The 21,450-nt window shown below is 48.3% G+C and overlaps 2 long non-coding RNA genes across 2 annotated transcripts; both read right to left on the bottom strand.

Annotated features, from left to right (window-relative positions):
• Positions 1 to 12,072: 12,072 nt before the first annotated feature.
• Positions 12,073 to 13,494, bottom strand: LOC136351889 (uncharacterized). The gene is made up of 2 exons (XR_010735166.1): positions 13,446 to 13,494; positions 12,073 to 12,343 (listed from the first exon to the last, which is right to left on the bottom strand). It is a non-coding gene; the product is annotated as an uncharacterized lncRNA (long non-coding RNA).
• A 3,560-nt stretch (positions 13,495 to 17,054) lies between these two features.
• On the bottom strand, positions 17,055 to 20,544 carry LOC136351759 (uncharacterized). The gene is made up of 2 exons (XR_010734895.1): positions 19,642 to 20,544; positions 17,055 to 18,567 (listed from the first exon to the last, which is right to left on the bottom strand). It is a non-coding gene; the product is annotated as an uncharacterized lncRNA (long non-coding RNA).
• Positions 20,545 to 21,450: the final 906 nt, after the last annotated feature.

Here is a 21,450-nt window from a genome sequence, read left to right as displayed (position 1 = left end):
ATTCGGTGCAATCAAAAAATAGTTATAGTATTTTGTAATATGCCGATGATATGATTTTGTTAGATTTTCCTAATGTACTAATTTGGCATGTCTGTGTAAAAAAATTGAAATAAACTTTGATTTTTTTATTAATTTGCACTTAACCTTTAGTTAATTAGTTTTGAATAGCGATAAGTTTTTTCAATAAACCCTACAAATTTGGTATTAATTGTGCAAATATTTTATGTGTATTTTTTTAGAGATATGGAAAGTCGGGAATGGATGTATCATTGGCCGAGGTTTTTGTCTCCATATAGAAACGAAGTGTCTAAATTTATTGGTATTGCCAAGGCACACGCTGAGAAGAACAATATGAGGAAGATAGTTTGTCCATGTGCTGACTGCAAGAATGAAATAGCCTGGGACTTCGACGATGCTTTTAAAGTGAAGGAGCACTTAGTAACTCGTGGATTTATGGACAAGTACGAAATATGGACACGTCATGGCGAAGAACAAGTGGACGGGCCTGAAAATGTAGTTCCGACACAAGTTGAAGACATGGTGCATGACGATGGTTCTGTTGAGAACAAAATCGACCTAGAGGAAATGTTACATCATGTAGAACCTGAGGTGCTGATGGGGTCGGCTAGAGGGTTAAATAACTTTGCAGCAAAGGAAGTTTTGTACGATGAGTCGAAGGGCTGTGACAGTGAGTTCACAACACTCCGGTCAGTTCTTGAACTTATGAGGTTAAAGGCGAGACATGGATGGTCTGATACCAGTTTCGACAGTTTGTTAGAACTTCTGCAGAAAATGCTCCCGAGGCCTAACTCACTACCATACAGCACATATCAAGCAAAGAAACTCATATACCCCCTTTCACTTGGTGTGGAAAAGATTCATGCGTGCGTAAATCACTGCATACTGTACAGGAAAGAGTACGCTTCTTTAGATAAATGTCCAACATGCGGTGCTAGCCGGTATGTCACGTCCTGATAAATTCATCCCGAAATAAAAATTATTTTCTAAAAGGAATAATAGAATTAATTAAAATTCGAAAAGAAATTGGCAAACACTAAAATACGTACAAGAAAAATTCGAATGTGGTCCAGAGAATTTTTATTAAATTCTCCTTAGTCTAAAACGAGCCCTCAAATTTTACTTGAATTTTCAGAGCACCGGAAATAATTATTAAGCAACAAAAACAATTAACAAAGTTTACTAAAAAGAAAAACTAAAAATAATCCCCCTCCTCCCTTTGGGCCAAGTCTGGCCCAAAGCCTCCCTCTATCTCTCTCGGCCCACGGCCAAAGTCCTCCCTTCCTCCCTCTCTTTCTCTCCCTCTCCTTCTTTCCCTCCTTCTCTTGGGCCTCCCCTTCCCCTGCCCGGCCCAGGCCGCCCTGCCCCCTCCCACCTGGGCCACCTCCGGGCCCAGCCGAGCCTCCCCAGGCCGCGCCGCATGCGCCTGTCACGCGCGCGCCGCACGCGCGCTGACCACGCGCCTGACCGGTGGGTCCCACCCGCCCAATCGTCGTCCTCCTCCCGCACAGCTCCTCTCTCCCTCCCGTGAAAACCCTAGTTCGTTCCTCCCTCGAATAAGCGCGATTTAAGCGTTGGATTCCAAAATTAATTGGGGGGAATTAATCCCCTTTCCTTCTTCTCCCTTTTCCCCCTAATCTCCCCTTTAATCGTGCACTATTTTGACCGGAACGGCTGCGCCATTCATGGCCGCCTTCCATGGCCGCCGGGCGCCTTTTCCGCCGCCGTTCCCCGCTCCTCCCGTGCTCGACTCGCTTCCCTCCGCTATAAAACGGAATCCCCTCGCTCCGTTCTATCGTTTTAGCCCCCTCCCGCGCTCTCCCGTGGCCTCACCACCCCTCCCCGCCTCCTCCCTCTCTCTCCGAGCGCCGGCCACCTCCAGCGGCCTCTGCTGTCCCGCCCGTGCGCCGGCCGGCCGTGCCGTCGCCTTCCCCGGCGTCGCAGTAGCCTCCTCTCCCCCGGCCTGCCCTCCGTTTCGCGTGGAGACCCCCGGAAGTGCGCCCCCGCCGGCAACAGTGGTGTTGTCACCACTGTTCCGCCTCCGGCCGCCTCTGCCGCGTCTCCTGTGCGCCGGCCGACGTCGCCACCACCTCTCCCGGCACCGGAACGCCGTCCTCTTCACCGGCTAGGCCACGGCGTCGCCCTAATTTAGCCGGAACACCGCCGTGCCGCGCCGGCCTCTCCATCTGCCTCGCCGGAATTCCCCCGGTCGGCCCTTCCTCCACCCGTGCGCCGTCGGCCGCACCACCACCACCTCCGGCATCGCAGCGGCAAGGTCGCCCTCGGCCTCGCCTCCCCTTCGACCGAACCCCGCCGGTGTTCGTCGTCGTCGTCATCGTTCCTCCTCGCCGGCTCGTTGTCTCGTTGCGCCGCCTCCGTCGTCGGATTCGCAGCGGCGTGTTCCCTGCCATCCTCGTCTCTGTGCAGCCGCTGCCGGCTGCCCACGTCGCCTCCTCGCCGGCCCTGGTCGTCGTTGTCGTCGTCCTCCCGTCGTTCCCGGTCGTCGTGGCGTTCGTCCCTCCGTCAAGCCGTTCTCGTTCGTCGTCCTCGCTCCGTCAAGTGCCGCAGCCCCGTCATCGTCTTCGTCCTCGGCTTTGCGTCGTCAAGCCTTGTGCCGGCCGCGTCTCGCCTTCGTCCAAGGATCGCCGCCGAAGTCGTCCCCTCGCCGTTTGTCTCCGTCGTTCCCGTCCCTCTCCACCGCGCCCGTTCGTCGTTGTCGTTCCCTCGCCTCGTCGCGTGGTGGTAAGGATCTCTCCTTCGCTGCCCCATCCTCGCTCTTTTTGTGTCGCCCCGTGCCCGTTGTGCGGTTATCGACCCTGGTACCCGTGTACCGGTGTTGGTAGTCGTTCGTGTGTGCGTGTGGTGACCGTGTTAGTGTGTCCGCTCGGTAGCCGCGTGGTTTCACGTGTGCAGCTCGCGTGGTGTCTAGTCAAGTCCGTTTGTCGGCCTCTCGCCTCGGTTGACACACGGGGTCCGCTTCCGTCGACCCGTGGACCGTCTCTGTGTACTCGGTCTACCGCGGTCCTTTAGGTTGACATGTGGGGTCCGCATGTCAATGGCGCAGCCTTCCTTTCTTTTCCAGGCTAGCGCTTACACATGTTTTATAGTTGTAAAACCTAATTACAATAATCCGCAAATCTCCATATAACAGCATTAAACTTCGGATGATCATGTCTTGGTCATACGAGCTCCGAATCGACCCGTTCAAGTCTCCTAATGTTTGTTATAACCTAAAGAACCCTGTGCTTTCTTTTTATGTATTGTTATTGCTTCTTTATAGGCTTGTAGCTTTGCTTGTGTGCTTCGCGTAGCTTCTATCGTTCCGGAGGTTCTCGAAGCGTGGTTCGCGGTCATCGCCAAAGGTTCAGAAGGCCGTTATCTCTAAGCAAGGCAAGTCACATCATCCTTGAGCATATTGAATCTCAGTTTATAAAATTATTTTGATTTAAATTAATGCATTATCGCTTTATTTAAATTCCTGCGTTATCAATGTTTTATTTAGCCATGCCTATTTACCTTTGTTATGACCTTATTATTATTGCTATTGTTATTATTACCTTGTTCACCCTAGGATAAACAAAACCCCAACTAGTGGGTACTCTATTTATGGTTCCACTAGTATGAATTTAGGTAGATGCTTCGCTGATTAATTAGGCAACAATAGGTGGTTTTATAACTTTAGACTTTGGGAATTCTCATATCACTTGGACACTATGGGATGGTTGGATTATGTTGGAATTGGACATACACCTCTCTTCCTCTTTCAAAACCCCTAAAACCTGTTTTTCGGTGGGGTTTGGGTGCATGCCAGTTGTGGGAAGTAGCACCCCGGCTAATATAAGGATTAAGCTCGGGCCTCTGTTGCAAAGCACTACCGTACTTCCACATGTCTAGTGGGTAAGGCTTAGTTTGTGGCTCAGTCTGGTTATAAACAAAGGTACACGGATAGAGATGGACGAAGTCGGGGGTCGATGGACATCTCTAGGACAAATGAAGGCTACACGAGCTGCGGCCCGGTAGTCGAGATGTCATGGCATAGGGCTGGTGTCCTGCTGCTAGGGGCTCAATCCTGCCTACCTGTCCCGGAGGTTCCGGCCGAAGGCGGGGCTGGGTCGGTACTCTTGTTTATGGCTAGGATGGGTTGGTAACTATGTCACGTCTTTCGTCCGTATGCCGTGGTGGTATGTGGCACGTGGTTACACGTGAGGAAGATGTGTCTTGTGGGTAAAGATGTACACCTCTGATCAGAGTAAATCTATTCGAATAGCCGTGCCCTCGGTTATGGGCAAGCCTAGCAATGTACCCAAGTTAGTGTTTTAATTCTTAAAACTTGCTTAACAACTAAAATGTGGAATGGTTGGCCTGGGTTGGCTTGGAACGAGCTAGGACCCAGGGTCGGGTTGCCAGTTCGGTCTGAATCATCGTAGGCCTTGGGTTAAGGCAGGTTCGTGAGGGTCCACGGCCTGGATTAATAATATTGTATAGCTCTAGGATCGTGTTTACAAAATAGCTTTGGGCAACTAAGTGACTTTTAAATGATGTTTACTGCAAAACTTAACCCCTATATTATTACCCCTTGTACTCCCTCGCATTAATCATGCATCTCCCGGTGGGACTTGCTGAGTACTGTGGTTGTACTCATTCTTGCTCAATCTTTCCCCCCCCCCTTCAGTAAGAGAAGCTTTGGAGAAGAAGTCTTAGGTGGAGTCCTGGCTTATACCCCAGTTGAGCGCCTGTGAAGATGGAGCCATAGGCCCGCTAGTCCGCTGCTGTTTATTCTTGTTTGTCAAGCCTAAAGTGTCTTTGTAATAATGTAAATATTATCGATATAATAAAGATGTGCCTTTTGTATCATGTTTGTGTGGTGTACCCCGGCTTTTCCTGGGACGGGGATTAATACACTAGCGTTCGGGAAAATGCAAATTTTCTCGGTCGCGACACGATACAAATCGAATAGCAATACTGGCCTAGAACCGTCTGACACAACTGAGGGATGACAGAGAAAAATCCCGCAGCTTGTGATGTGGTACCTTCCTGTCAAAGACCGCATTAAACGGATATACTAAAATCCGCGAGATGCGGAACTAATGCGCTGGCATGAAGAAGGGCACAAGAAGGATGGGATGATTCGACACCCGGCAGATGCTCGTCAGTGGATAAACTTTGATGCTCAGTACAGAGAGTTTGCTAAAGACACACGGAACATTAGATTTGCCCTGAGTACTGATGGAGTTAATCCTTTTGGAGACATGAGCAGCTCACATAGTACTTGGCCAGTGCTTCTCACCATGTATAATCTTCCTACCTGGCTTTGTCAAAAGTGAAAATACGTACTACTCTGTATCCTCATACAGGGACCCCGTCAGCCTGGTATTGATATTGACATATTTCTTGAACCATTGTTGGAAGATATGACTGATTTATGGAAAGAGGGATTGAGAGTGTGGGACGAGTACTTAAGGGAATACTTCACAGTGAAGGCCATCATCTTCGTGACCATTAACGATTATCCAGCAATGTTTTCAGTTTCAGGTCAAATTAAAGGTAAAACAGGATGTGTGATCTTCATGAATGGAGCATACTATAGGTATCTCCCGGGTTCCAACAAGCTTGTGTACATGCGGCACCGGCGGTTCCTACGCACAAATCACAAGTACCGCAAGATGAAGGCGGAGTTCGATGGCACTGAAGAGACAGATCCTGCACCCAAACCAACCTCGGGAGAAAAGGTGTGTGCAATGATAGAGAAAATTGTTTGCGAGTTTGGAAAAGTGACTAAGAAACCATCAAAGGGGACAAAGCGCAAGAAACCCGAGAAGAATACGAAACAAGGGGATAGTAAGAAGGAAGATGATAGTTCGAAGCCAGATGATAAACTCCCTCCCCCAGTCAAGAAGCATTCCATATTTTTTAAGTACCTCCCATACTGGAAACATCTGGAGGTTCGGCATGCCATAGACGTCATGCATCTAGAGAAGAATGTGTTTGACAACATAGTTGGAACATTGTTGGACATGCCGAACAAGACTAAAGATGGTCTGCAATCAAGGATAGACCTAGTCGAGATGAGAATCAGGGAAGAGTTACACCCTCAAGAAGGAGAAAAAAATGGCAAAGTATATCTTCCATCAGCCTATTTCACACTGACACTTGAGGAGAAGAAGTCATTTTGCAACTCACTCCGTGATGTCAGAGTGCCCATAGGTTTCTCATCAAACATCAGTCGACTAGTTTCAATGAAAGATTTGTCGGTATCTGGTTATAATTCACACGACTGTCATGTCTTGCTTACAGTGTTTCTTGCAATTGCAATAAGGGCCATAAAACCGGAGCATTTAAAGGTTGCTATCACAAGGTTGTGCTATTTTTTCAACACAGTGTCACAGAAGGTCATTAGTCTCGAAGAGTTAGGAAATCTCCGTACATTCGCACATGAGACACAGTGCCAACTTGAGATGTGTTTACCTCCGTCATTTTTTGATATGATGGAGCACCTCATTGTTCACATAGTGCCGTAGATGGTTGCGCTTGGCCCATTGTACCTCCATCAAATGTGGTCATACGAGCGTTACATGGCAGTTTTGAAGGGTTATGTCCGAAATCGTGCACATCCAGAGGGATCGATGGTTGAGGGTTATAGTACTGAAGAGATTGTCGAGTGTTGTATCGATTACCTCAAAGATGGATATGCAATTGGAGTACCTGTGCCCTGACACGAGGGCAGATTGAGTGGCAGGGGAACGATAGGAAAGAAGAGATTCGTCACCCATGATCACAAATCATTCCAAGAAGCTCACTTCAGCGTGCTTCATCAGTTTGCTATCGTTGAGCCGTACATCGATCAACATATCGAACTAATACGAGCTAACAATAAGGGTCGCACCACCGAGTGGATAATGAAAGAACACAAGCGTCTCTTCGTAGATTGGTTGCGAGACCTAGACTTACCTGAGGAACAAACTACCGATGAAATAACTATGAAGCGGTTGGCTTGTGGTCCATCAACTACAGTAAATTCTTGGCAGGGATATGACATTAATGGATACTTGTTTAGTACAAGAGCCCGAGATAATAAGACCTGTACGCAAAACAGTGGTGTCCGTGTGGAGGCAATTTATGAAGCCGGGGAAAAACAATCATACTTCGGGTTTATTGAAGAAATATGGGAAATCGACTATGGGCACACAATGCAATTCCCCATATTTAAGTGCCAGTGGGTAAAATACCTGAACGGGGTCAATGTTGATAAGTTCGGTCTTACTTTCGTTTGACCTGGTGAGTGTGGGTTACAAGGATGACCCTTGGGTACTCGCCAATCGCGTGGCACAAGTGTTTTACGTAAAAGACCCATCAAATTTGAAGAAAGATATAGTGCTACCCGGGAAACAAAAGATATTGGGAGTGGATGGGGTTGAAGATGTCGAAGATTACAATCAATACGATAGTATGCCACTTTATAATCAGTTTGTACAGAAGATTAAGAATGTCGAGACATCTACTCAGAAGATCGTGAAGCCTTACATGCGCACGGACGGTGTGGGAAAAAATGTTAAAGGGTAATGATTGTTGAGTGCATGTAAGCATCTAAGAAGTTAGTAGTTATGTAATGGTGGTATGTAAGGTGATGTGTGATCATATCACAAATTGACGAACAATTGCACGCAACATTTTTCATATGAGTTTGTACTAATTTTATGTGCAATTACCACTTGTAGGGTGACATTTACAGTTTTTTATTTTTTAAAAGTTTTTTCTAAAAGAGGTTTAAAAATTTAGTAGCATTTTGTTATGTTCACTTACGATTGTTTGAAAACTTATTTTAAAAAGTCTTAAAAAAATGGTAAGTGCACATATAAGTAATATTAATGTTTGAAACATTTAAGTAATATTTAAATTTGAAAAGTAGTAATACTAAGGTTTATCTATTTGTACGTACAATTACCATTGTTATTACAACCACTGTAGACATTTTCAAATCACAAAAATGATTTTAAAATAATTCTGAAATAGAAAGAGTCAGTCCTGCAAATATCTTCGCAGGCGGCCGGTCTGCCTGCGAAGATTATTATGCCGAGTAGGGTTTACATCTTCGCAGGCGGACCGCCCGCTTGCGGCCCGCCTGCGAAGATCGTTACCCTATATAAGGGCAAGCCCGCGGCACCAAAATTTTTAAGTCTAGGCGGGAACCCTAGAAATTTTGGCATCGTCAGGCTGCCAAATTTTTTCGCCTCCGCCGTCCTCCGCCGCCGCCCGCCTGCGACCTTCACCTTCCGACCGTCGTCCTCCGCCGCCGCCGACCGTCGTCCTCCGAGCGCCGCCGGCCTTCGAGCTGAGCTCGCGCTGGCCTCGCGCTCGACCGCGCGGCGCCGGCCGTCGATCCAGCTCCACCGCCACCCGACCGCTCCCGCCGCCAGCCGCTCCACTGCCGAGCTACACCGCCTCTACCGCCACTCCACTGCTCCGCCGCCGCCACCGCCGTCCACCGCGCGCGCGCAAGCTCGCTCTCTAGCGCTCCACCGCCGCCACCGTCCACAGCCGCCGCCGCCATCTCTGTCTCTCTCTCGCAGTTGTCCACGAGCGGCTTCATCATCGGCCTTTCGTCGTCCACACGAGCGAAGACGTACTCAGGCGAACGGCTTCGTCGGCCGGTTCGTCGTCCACGGCCGAACCTCGTCGTCGGCCCTTCCTTCGTCGTCCACGACCGAAGCTCGTCGTCGGTCGTTCGTCGTCCACGGACGTGTGTGCATGTGGGTGTTCCTTTTTATATGTGTGTGCATGTGGGTGTGAGGGGGTATATATGTGTGTGCGTGTGGGTGTGAATGGAAATGAGGGGTGGGTGATATGTGAATGAGGGGTTATATGTGATTTTGAATGTGAATTTGGGAATGTGGGTGATATGTGAATGAAATTGGGAGGGTATGTTTAATTTTGCATGATATGTGAATTTGTCAAATTTTTTAAATAACATGTAGGAGGGTATGTTAACATTTTTTTAAAAAAATTGTGGATGATAGTAATTTAGCATTATTAATTTAGCATAATAGTAAGTACTAATATATAACATTTCGCAATTTAAATTTGTTTGTACTAATTAATTTAGCATAATAGTAAGTACTAATTAATAGCATTTCGCAATTTAAATTTGTTTGTACTAATTAATTTAGCATAATAGTAAGTATAATTAATTACATGTCGCAATTTAAATTTGTTTGTACTAATTAATTTAGCATAATAGTAAGTACTAATTAATAGCATAAGTACTAATTAATAACATATCTATTCTAGCATAATAGTAAGTGGTAATTAATTTCGCAATTTAAAGTTGTTTGTACTAATTTGAGTAATTTAAAATGTGGAGGATAACTTTTTCTTTTATGTTAGAGGTTTGAAACTATGGCCGATAGTACTAAAGGGACTGAAGAGAAGGGTTTAGGGGAGCAAGAGCAGTCCCTTGCTGTTGTGGTTGCTTCGGAACCAACGGTCCCACCAGAAGATAGTTCCGGCAGCGACATAGCTCACGAAGACGATGAGTACTCGTTGCCAAGTGATCCTTGTCCAAGCCCAAGCCCGAAGAGAAGGAAAAAAGGCGACAGTGAAGAAGGCGACAAAGACTACATTCCCCCTAAAGAAGGGGTAAGTAAACGTAATATGTAAACTATTCACCGTGATAATTATTAGCCCGAGCTAATTCGAAACTGTCATGTATACCTTCTCGTAGGAAACGGCGCCACGGCGATCAAAATGGCAGCCGAAGAAAAAAGTTCCGTCGCAAATTGACGAGGTAACAGCTAACACAACCGGCTCAAAGAAAAGCGAACGGTCAGCTAAGGCGAAGAAAAGGAAGGGCGAGAGAAGCGTGAATAGAAAGGATGAAGGTTTCCATGTTGTTACCCATGTTTCGCCAAAAGGAGAGCCGCTCGCCCCTAAGACGGCACGTGCGAAATTCAGTTCACAGTGTGGCATAATAGTAAGGGAAAAGATCCCCATCACGGTGAAGGACTGGGATCATGTATCGAATGGGGATAAGGAAGTCCTATGGAAAGAGTTGAAGAAAATCTTCCAGTTCACGGATGGATCAGAGGTAGCAGTGAGGAATTGTGCACTGCAAACAATGGCCAAGTCTTGGCGTGGTTGGAAAACCACCTTGAACACGAAATTTGTCAAGACAGGACGCACACCGTTTTCGACGTATGCCAACATAACCTCGAATCAGTTGGACGACTTTCTGACGTTGAAGAACTCCCCGGAAGAAATTCAAAGGAGCCAAAAGTATGCAGATTTGGCCAAAAAGAACAAATTTCCTCATCGCTTAGGCTCCACGGGATACGCACCAAAGGTGGAGCAGTAAACAAAAGAGGAGGAGGAAATGAGGAAGAAGGGGCAACTGGTACCAATGGAGGAATGGACACAAAGATCAAGGAACTGGGTAAGAGCTAGAACTCCTAAGATCACGGATGAAGGAAAAGTATCGTTTGAAGATCCGGAGTTGCAGAGCATTGCTGATAAAATAGAGAATTTATCCAGTTCACAGAAGAAAGGATTTTTCAAGCCTAAGAGGGAGAAAGATGTGCTAAGTACGGCGCTGGGTACTCCTGAGCATGGGGGAAGGGTTCGAGGTGTGTCGAGCAAGATGAGTTGGAAGGAAGGGTTCAAACATGACCCCCACAAGAAGCGTGAAGCGTACAAGGATAAACTTAGAGACGAAGGGGCTGCGGAGTTTGAAAGGCAAATGATGGATTTCTGCGTCAAGCACATGATTTTGCCTCGCCCCGAAACCAAAGAACCTGAGCCAGATTACCCCTTCGATGACCTCAAGGAGAATACGCCCTGCAGATTGCATGTTCCCATTGGACGCTCCGGGAAAACTCTTGAGGCTGCTACAGCCATTGCTATCCCTGGGAGAACATACAACGAAGAGTTCATACCCGATGCGTATGCCAAGGTGTAGCCGCAAGTGGTCCATGAAGGGTTTGACTCCTACGACATTGATTTCCCGACTGCAGATGGTGTATCCGTACTTGGGGATGCGGTCGATCTTGTAATTCTCTGGCACAAGAATGACATATCCTTTGGATTGGGCACCGACGCCACGGAAAAACCTGTGGTGCCAAAACCGGGGTTGGGAAAACCTCCGAGACCTCCTAAGAGGAAGGTGACTGATAAGGCGGAGGAACCCGAGATGCAAAAGGATAATCCAGTGCCGGAAGTGCCACCGGAGATTGCAGTGCCGGAGGCAGCCATGGAGATTCCAGTGCCGGAAGTGCCCATGGAGATTACAGTGGCAGAACCAGAGGTGCAATTTGTGGCATCAGTCGGATCCGAAATAGAAGAAGTACCAGGATTGGAATGGGACGGTACAAAGCCAGAAATATTTGATGACCCTTCTCCTGCGAAAGACCCCGAGGTGCAAGAGACCACTATCCCTAAGAAGGCCACTACCAGTTCTGAGGTGCCTAGAATGCTTAGGAGCCACGACTCCAAGTCCAAAGATGAGAACAAGGAGAAGTTCATGGTAACCGTCTTCAGAGGGGGTAAGGAACGTGGCAAGCCTAGAGATGATGACCCCCAGAAGGCCGCTGAACTAGCCGGGCCAACATACTTCACAACCGATGATTGCCCGGCTGAGTACGAACATGGGAAAGCACTCTTGCCGGAATGGGCACTGAACGAAGTACCATGGGAGATGAAAAGGTTACATACCTTCTACATGCAGGCCAGCAAGAAAGGCTTGGGCAATATAACAGCTCGATCACCGGCAGATTGTTTCGGCAAAGAAGGTTACGTATGGCTAGATTTCTCATATCTCCACGCCATATATCGTTGGGATAAGATGGACGTCAACTACGTCGGTGTTTGGTGCATGTGAGTATGAGTTTTAATTAATTATATGAAAAATATGTACAATACAAATCCATGTGATTGTTACTAACAAACTTCTTCTGTAGGATGCAATACATGGATGCTAAGAAGACAAAAGAACCTATCGGCTTCTTGGATCCAACTCGGATCTGCCAAACACAACATACCGTGAGGCTAGCATGTCACGCCCAGAAATTTAGCCCAAATTTCCAGACTATTTTGTGTATTAAATCCCTGTCCAGGACCAGCCAGGGTACACAAAACGACAAGTAATAAACAGTTCCAAACGTAAATAAAGCGTAAAATACTTACAGAAGAGGCACTTAGTCCTCACACCGAAACAAAAGCAGCAGCAGCGGAAAAAGGCGATCCTAGCGGGGCTTCAGCTCCACTCCACAGGCAAAACTCAACTGGGGTCTGAGCCTTGGTCCTCTAACTCCATCTTCAGCTCAGAAGCACTACACTTCTGAAAAGGGGGAATAATAGCAAGGCTGAGTACAACCACCGTACTCAGCAAGCCACACCAACGATGCGGACGTGCAAGGGGATACAAGGATGGTCTGTGGCTATTTGCATAAAGGCGGTTGTAAAACATTTTATTGGGCAAAACAGTAAAACTGTTGAGTAATTAAAGTAATATTAAATCTCCACTGATCAACGCTACACCACGTTGAACAGGCCCAACCAACCCACCTGTACTACAGTGCATTGGGTCGATTTATTAAGTGTGAGACTAATCACGGTGAATCTGGTCGATCGCCCATAACCGCGGGCACGGCTATTCGAATAGTTTTACTCTGGCCAGAGGTGCACAACTGTACCCACAAGACACAACCCACCGACATGTCACCGCGTCATCATGTGCCCATGATGCACACGTCACCATGTCGAGTGATTGTGACGAGACCCTTCGCATAACCCTCCCCTAACCATCCACACCACGCTAAGGTTTCACCCCCACCCCTCAAAAGGCAGTGGGCGGTCCCCTCTTGCGCCGCGGTGAATCCGGCAGCTGGACAACCGGACACCCCGGCCGACCCAACTCCATCACGCCCACCCTCGCCACCGGTGCCTAGGAAAGGGTCGAGCTATACTTCAGATCAAGCAGTTACCCATTCCCGCTTGTGGCAAGCGCTGTAAGTCTTCCAGGGTTTCCCGTGAACCGGTCCTTAATTGCCATGGGTGCGACTCACAAAACCATGCACCCACTGCCCACCATTCAGTCGCATTTTAGTTGGATAATTACGACCATGAAACATGGCCAGATGTCTCGAGCACGCGGCTCAACAAGATACTAGAATGTCTAATACTGCAATTATCCCATCGACTGAGCTAGTGGTAATTAAGCATGGCTAAGCATAAAGTTCTAGCTAGGTCACATAAGTAACACAAGCTAGTCGATTTATCACCCAAGGTTGACAAAGGACAGATATCAAGTAAACATGGCACAAGCGAGCAGATAGGTAAACCCTGACCCCGTGTAATTAGCAAAACATGCATATTTATTTGTAAACGGTAAAACATTTATAAATTGGGATCAACATGCTCAAGGGGAATGTGTGACTTGCCTTGCTTCTTCACTTTGATCTTCTGAACTCTTTTCCTCGCGACCGCGAACTTCCGAAACGACGGAAACTACACGCTGGCACGCAAAACGAGGAAAAACTCTCATAAAAACCCAGGAAACAGTACATAAAAAGTAAACAAACATGTAGAGCTCAATTTTAGATGAATTTTGCAAGTTGAATGGCTCAATTCGGAGTTCGAATGAATTAGATATGAATTTTAGAAGTTTTGAGCCATTTAAATGAATTTCTAGAACTAAACTCGATTTATTGTGCAATTATTAATTATTTTTACAAAGGAAAAAGGACCTCGCTGACGTCAGCAAAGGGGCGGCCGGCGCCGACACGCGGGCCCCACACGTCAGCGGCACTAAGAAAGGGAGAGGGGGCGGCTGGCAGGCGGGCCCCACCGGCAGCGGCTCAAGGGCGCCGGTCCACCGTGGACCGAGACCACCGAGGCGGTCCACCGTCGGTCCACGGGAACCGACGGCCCGGATCGGCCCAAAGCCGATCGGACGGCCACGAGGCGGCGCGGCTGGGGCACGGGCGCGGCCGAGACCGACCCGGCCGGCCATGGCACGGCGGCTACGCGCACGCGGCCAGACGACCACCGGCGACGGCAGCGCGTCGCGGTGGCGGGCATGGGGAGCGGCGGATGGGGAAAAAGGAGAGGGGGCGGTGGGGATTCTCACCGAGGACGGCGACGGCGAGACGACCACGGGGAGGTGGCCGGCGGCGGAAAAGATGGCGGCGACCGGCACGGGAGGCGACGGGAACGGCGTTCCGACGACGCCCGACCACGGTGGAGCCGCGGCCGAGGGCCGGCAAGACCTAGGGAAAATATTGGAGCGGTTAGGGAGAGAAATAGGCGACCGGAGCGGTGAGGAGCGGTGGTTTGAGACGACAACGGCGGTAGCGGAGCTCGGGTCGACGGCGGAAAGGTGGTTGCGGCGATGAAATGGGGAAACAGAGCAGAGGCCGAGGTAGAGCTTGGCACAGCGTTGCCGACGACGCAAACGACGAGGTGCGGCGACGACTAACGCGGCAGCAGCGGCCGGCTGAAGACGGCGGCGGCGGGGGAGAGAGGTGGTGCACGAGGCGGCGGTGTTCCAGAGGCGGAGAGGGGAAATGGAGTAGAGGCCGGGCTGCGGCACGGCGCCGCGAAGCCGACAGTGGTGGCGGATTGGCGCGGCGGTGGGTGGAGCGGCGGAATCGGCCGGCCGGAGCTCGCCGGAAAGCGGTGGTGCACGGGAGCACGGTGGGGAGGTGTCTAGGGAGCGCGGGGTGCTCGGGGAGAGGGGAAAACGGATGAAGGGAGGCACGTGAGTCGTTTATATAGGTCCCGGAGGGGGAGAACGTGGCCGGGAGAGGCGGATTTGAAGGGGGAAGAGGCGCCGGCGACGTGGGCGAGTGGGGTGGTTCGGCGCCGGTTTTGGAGGGGGAAAGTGGGGGAGGAGAGCGGGGTCGTGGGCGGCGAGGTCCCACGGTCGGGCGGGAGCGGCGCAGGGTGGAGGAGGTGGGCTGGGGAAGCGGCGACGTGGGGCAGCTCAGGCGGCCATGGTGGTTGCAGCCGGCCAGCCAGAGGAAGGAGGAGGAGCTGACAGGTGGGGCCGCGGGTCCCACCTGTCGGCCAAAGAGGAGAGGGAGGCCGGCTGGGGAGGCAAAGTAGACTTCGGGGAGGAGAGGGCCGAGCGGCGAGCTGGGCCGAGGGAGAGAGAGAGCCCGAGAGGGGGAGGGGGAGGAATTTGGGCCGAGCCCGAAAGCAAGGAAGGGGAAAATTATTTTCTTTTCTTTTTATTCTAATTGGTTAAATGAACTTTGTGCTATTGGATTTACTTCTTGAGCCCCGAAAATTCACGGAAAATTTCCGGAGAGTACATTAGGGCACAAAGAATATTACAAAATATTCCCGGCCATTGATTTTTAAGGGAAAATTTTAATTCTCCCATTATTTTACTTGATTAAATTGATTAACTTTTTATTTAATTTCTAGGAAATGCATTATTAAATGATTTTTAATCCCGAACGAAAATCGGGGCGTTACAAATCTACCCCCCTTACAGGAATCTCGTCCCGAGATTCTGGGATGGCTAGAAAGAAAACTGGTTGGGCGGGCGGTCTGACTGATCTGCACACTGCACTGATCTCTCTTTTTACAAACTGACTGATTGAATGACCAAACCATCATAAGCTTGTTGTTATGTTGCTTCCCATACACCGAACGGACCGACTTTGATTTCTCTGACCCTGACCAGAACAGCTGGTGCTCATAGAACTTCCTTTCTTTGGACTGAGTTGCTAATGCTGGCAATTAGATAAACTGAGGATTCACTATGCTGACCGGGGATTGGTGGAATTTTTCCCAAACCTTGAAACTGACTTCCGTAATCCACAGACGTTGACTTTGCTTTGACTTGCTCTTGATTCAAACCACAAGTATTTTCAAGAAACTGGCTTGATCTGTCCCATGTCTGGATTGCAGCTGTTCCTGATGCTGCTTCTCTAGGCTGAATTGTTGACCTACTTCATGGATGTATCTTAGAATTGAATCTGTCGACTTGAGATTGGGGTAACTCTGCTAATGGCTCGCAGCTGACTCCTTTAATTACTAACCAATCTACTACACTGGTTGTTCCCTCAAGTAAAACGATGACGAGTTAAACCAAAATTCATCTCTGCGACCTACCCCCCCTTACAGTGGGTAGTTATACTTTCGCCTGACTGGGAACTATTGAACTATTCTCCTTGGAAAAAAAATCACCGACACTTCTCGAATTACGAAGAGCCCTGACTTTGAAAATTGAAAACTTGACCAGTCAATCAAAATGAAGCAATGACGGTGCTCTTTCATCCCGGCAAGACCTGGAACTTAACCCTTAGCTGAGGATAGGAAATTCCACATAAAGGCGACTCTCACTTAGCTCATGAGCATACTGACTCTTAACTGACTTTCCCATCAGTTCTAACTGCTGGCATGACTGTCCTTCTTCTGACCTGACTTCGGTGTCGTCCACCTAAATGGGTTGTGTAGTTGATATCTCAAAACTAAACTGACCGACTCGCATTGGAATTGACACAACTTGAGGAACTGGGGTGCTGCGAGTAGAGCTGTTGTCTTGATGACGCTAACGCCTTACCGTTGAACAACCTTGCAAGAACTGACCTTGTAAACCATAACCACTATAGGTAGCACTTGTTGCCTCTGGGATTGGTGGTGACTTAGCTGTGCTGGTCTGCTGAAGACTTGGTGGCGTACTGTCTGAGGTTGCAGGTGCTTGCTCTTGGAAAACAAACTGACTTTCGCTCTGATCCTGATTCCGGCTTGCATCTGAGCTTGTACTTGTTGTTGGAGACATTGTCGTTGCATCTGCTGCTTTGGACTCTACGGTTGCGGTATCAACATCTGACACATCCATCATTAGATCTTGGCTAGCCAGGATCTGACCGGAGCGAGGTGCTCCGACTCAGCTGGTAGCTTGTTGTCTTGAACTGATCCACTGACTCTGACTGCAACACACTACTGCTAGAGTTGCTTCCGCTACATTCGACCTTGCATCGAGCTTTGCATCTCCTGCATCAATACACCCATCTTCTGATCCTGGATACCAAATGTTGATCACGAGCAGGGATTCTTCTAGCATTGTGTCACGCCCGGAAATTCACTAGTAATTTCCGAACTTATTTGTGCATAAAATCCTCGTCCAGGAATCAGCCGAGGTACACAAATTGACAATTTAATATACAGATTCATCAAATTAACTAAAACGATAAATACTTACTTAAGAGGCACTCAGTCCTCACCAAGAAGAAAATTACAGCGGAAAATAAAATCTAGCGAAGCTCCGGCTCCACTCCCACAGGCAGCTCAACTGGGGTATAAGCCAAACGTCTTCTCCTTCTGGATCCTTTTTCTTCAACTGAGGTTGATTGATTATTGCAAGGTGAGCATATGACATACTCAGCAAGCCACACAGCAAATATGCAAGTGCACAAGGATACCAAAGGATGGCATAATATAGGCTCATTTGCGAAAGCAGCATTTAGCAAAGAGTTAAGAGTAGTAAAACAGTAGAGTAATTAATCAGAAATTTTAATCAACACTGAACAGCACACCCATGCTGTACAGGCCCAACCATCCTGAACAACCATACCCGGCTGTACAGATCTAACTCCAAACCAGGAGCTAAGCAAATTGTTACCAGTTATAACATCCATAATTATTGTGAGAGGTGTGGGACTAATCACGAAAAACATTGCTCAACTCGCCCATAACCGCGGGCACGGCTATTCGAATAGTTTTACTCTGGCCAGAGGTGTACCACTGTACCCACAAGACACAGCCTCAACATCATGTCTACCATGCGTCGCGATACTGGAAAGTACCCGAATAGAGGCTGTGACAATACCCTCTGCATAACACAACTCACCACAGTGCACCATTCCTGGATCATAATCACCCCCTTATAAAACAAGGCATGGACTCCCCAGCGACCCCCGTGGGCTTATCTCCGCCACTTCTCAGTCTGGTGCTCCGTAATGAATCATGTTATACAAAAGGTAAAGCCGTTGCCCACGCTGGCTTGTGGTTGGCACGGTTAATGTTTCACAATAGTAGCTTGCGAACCGGTCCTTAATTGTCATGAGCACGACTCTCAAAACCATGTGCTCACAACCCACCATTATCAAGTTTTAGTTGGCAAGTAATTAATTAACCAATCACGATTAACCATCGTGAACTATCATTAAACCATCATTAAATAACAGTGAATAATAAGTTATCCCAATAGTGTGCTAATGTTTCTAAGCATGGCTAAGCAATCATATCTAATATCTAGCTGAACCAATATATATAGCTCAACTAGTCAAGTTATAATAACCCAAGGTATCAAGGAATAAAGTAATCAATGCAAACAGGCCATAACAAAGGAATAGATTCACACCACCCAGTGACATTCGAAAATAAATGCACAGTTGAAATAAATAGAGAATTTAAATATAGGATCAACATGCTCAAAGGATTGTGTTTAGGATCTGTGTGACTTGCCTTGCAATAATCGGTCTTCAATTAATCTTCTTGAACACTTTCGACGCACTCACGAACCTTCGCAACGACGGAAACGACAAGCTAACACGCAAAACGAGGAAAAAGACTAATAAAAACCAAATAAACAATACAAATATGTAGATCATAATTTTAGATGAATTATGAGACTTGAACGGCCTCATTCTGACTTCATATGAATTAATTATGAATTTTACAAGATTAAATTCCAATTAAACCTATTAAAGAAAAGACTATTCCAAATTAATTAAACAATTTACAAATGATTTATAACTGAGAGAAAAGATTAAAGCAACCTCCGGAAAAGATTAGATTATATTGGTAGATGACATATGATAAAAAGAAAAAGGACTAATATGCCATTGAAAAGATAGAACGAATTTATATTGATTTTGGACGGCTGAGATTAATCTTGACCGAGAGTTGACCAAGATCGGATGGCTTAGATTGATCTGGCAAGCGGGCCTCACGAGATACCGACTCAACGAGTCAATTCTACGTGACACGGGATCACCCAAATGATCAACCGAAACCGGCGAACGGAACCGGCGGCTCTGAACTAAAGGACGACTCAACACGGACGAACGAACGAAGCACGGGGAACACCTCATTCGAACGAACGAGCGAACGACTCAACAACGGCTGCGGCTAAACCGGTGGACTAGAAACGATTCACGGTAAAGCCCCGGTACGACAAACGATAGACCGGTAGGAATTTAGGGATGCACCTACGGCTAGACAACTTGACTACCGAGCAACGGCTAAAGCGACGGCTAGGTTAAAGCGGCACACAGCTGCGACACGGCGGCACTAGGGCGACTTGGCTTGGCTAGGCGGCAGCTCAGCGGAAACACAAAGCTAGGGTTAGGGTGACGGCACAGCCGATAGCGATGCACGACAGCGGCGCGGCGACTGCAGAACGTGCACTAGGGCAACGGCTACGCGGCGGCTAGCAGCGGACAACAGCGGGTACGGTGCACGGCAATGACCGGCTCGACGCTAGGACCAAACAAGATTAGATTGAATTAAGACCCTAGGGATAAAGTACACCGGTGAACGACAAAGGAGCGGCGGTTGCCGACGAAATAATGCAATCGGAGGGCACCGGGAGAAAGAGGAGGCAACGGCGATTCTTACCAACACTTACGCGACGACGGACAGCGACGGAAGATGGCCGGCGACGCGCTTCAAAGGGCGGCGAGGTACTGTCCACGGCGGCGACGACTTTCCGGCGATGTGCGGCGACAACAGAGGGGTGGCCGGGCTTCACTTCGCAGCTGCGAATCCAATGGAGTCGATGGCGACAGAGGGCGATGACGGGAGGAGCAGCAGGGCTTCGCCGAAGATCAAAACGCGACGGCGAACTTCGGGTTGACGGCGACGATGGAGCTCCGGTGGATTTTGGCTTCGGGGAGATGGCTGCCGGGCTTCTCCTCACTGCTGCGATGCCGACAGTGGATACGGCGTGGTCCGGCGACCACGGAGTCGACGGCAAAGCTTCGCCGGAGATCAAAACATGGCAACGGTTTGGCCTTCACGGTGACGGCGACTTCCGGCGGGGTTCGGCGCAAAAGAACGGGTGGCCGGGGTAGCTCTCACCCTTGCGAAGCCGAGGGAGGCGACGGCGCAGGTCGGGGTCGACCGAGGAGGCGGCGCGACGCGGCTGGAGGGTCACCGGCGTCGGCGGCGGCTAGGGCAAGGCGGCGGCGGCGCTACAAGCGACGGCTCGGCTTGGGACTTGAGGCAAACGGAAGAGGAGGCCGAGGGGATGCTATTTATAGCCAGAAGAGGGAGAGAACGACTCGGGAACGGATGGAATCGGCGACGGATTAGGTAGGGTTCGCCGGAAAAAGGAAAGGTTGAACCGCGAAATTGGAAAGGATTTCCATAGAAACATTTGGGGATTTCTTGGGGAAAAGGAAGAGGAGATTGAGAGGATTCCATTCCCGCAACTAATTTGGAAAGAGGAGCAACGGGGAGGTCGGATTGGTGGGAGGAGGCGGCACTGTGCACGAGCACGGCTGGCTCGGCTCTGTCTGGAGGAGGAAGATGGAGTACTGTAGCGCCAGGGAGGTCAAACAGACTTTATCTGGGCTGAGAGGAAGGGAGAGGGGAAAGGAGGGAATGGGCCGAAAATGGCCCAAGCTGAGGAGGAGGATTTTATTACTTTTCCAATTAAAATAATCACTTAAATGATCTTTGAATTGTTAAAAATGCTTCCAATGCTCAAATAATTTCAAGAAAAATCCTGAAAATACTTGGACACTCAAAGTACTTAACAAAATTATAATTAGACCATTTAATGATTAATTTAATATGTGGGTAATTACTGAAATGCTCTTTGTATGATTAAAAATTAGGAATTGAGCTCCGAAAAATCCGAGAGGATTTCAGAGAGTTGACTTAATCATGGAGAATTTAATAAAAATTAAATCCATCCATGCTTTATATTAAGGAAATTTTATTTCCCACATTTAACTTCACTTGTAAATTAAAGATCATTTAATATAAATTCCAATAATAATTTATTAAATAATTTATAAATCCTGAAACAAAAATCAGGATGTGACACATTGGGAGTACCTTGTAGCTTTCGACTGATCCATTGTTCTGTGACTTTCATACACCGTTGTTGTTGCTCTTCTCTCTGATACTGACCATCTGTTACCAGAACGGAAGAGAGGTGGAAGAGAGGGGTTGCTAAAGATAAGGTACTAAACCACTTGCCTACTGATATGTTGTGAGTAGACTTTTATTCTTCAAGTTGCTTAAGCAAACAACCTAGTATGGTTGCATCCCCACCAATGATGCAAACCATACCCCTACACACAAGCAAACAACACACGATCTAGAAGCTAACGAAACTACTCTTCTGGGAAAGATTGGGTTTAGGTCATCTCCGGGAAAACTCCACTTGATCTTCGCGGAACGATGACTCCGGGCTGA

This window comes from Oryza sativa, chromosome 9 (assembly GCF_034140825.1).
Source record: "Oryza sativa Japonica Group chromosome 9, ASM3414082v1".
NCBI lineage: Eukaryota > Viridiplantae > Streptophyta > Magnoliopsida > Poales > Poaceae > Oryza > Oryza sativa.
This window is presented reverse-complemented; position numbering and strand designations above follow the sequence as displayed.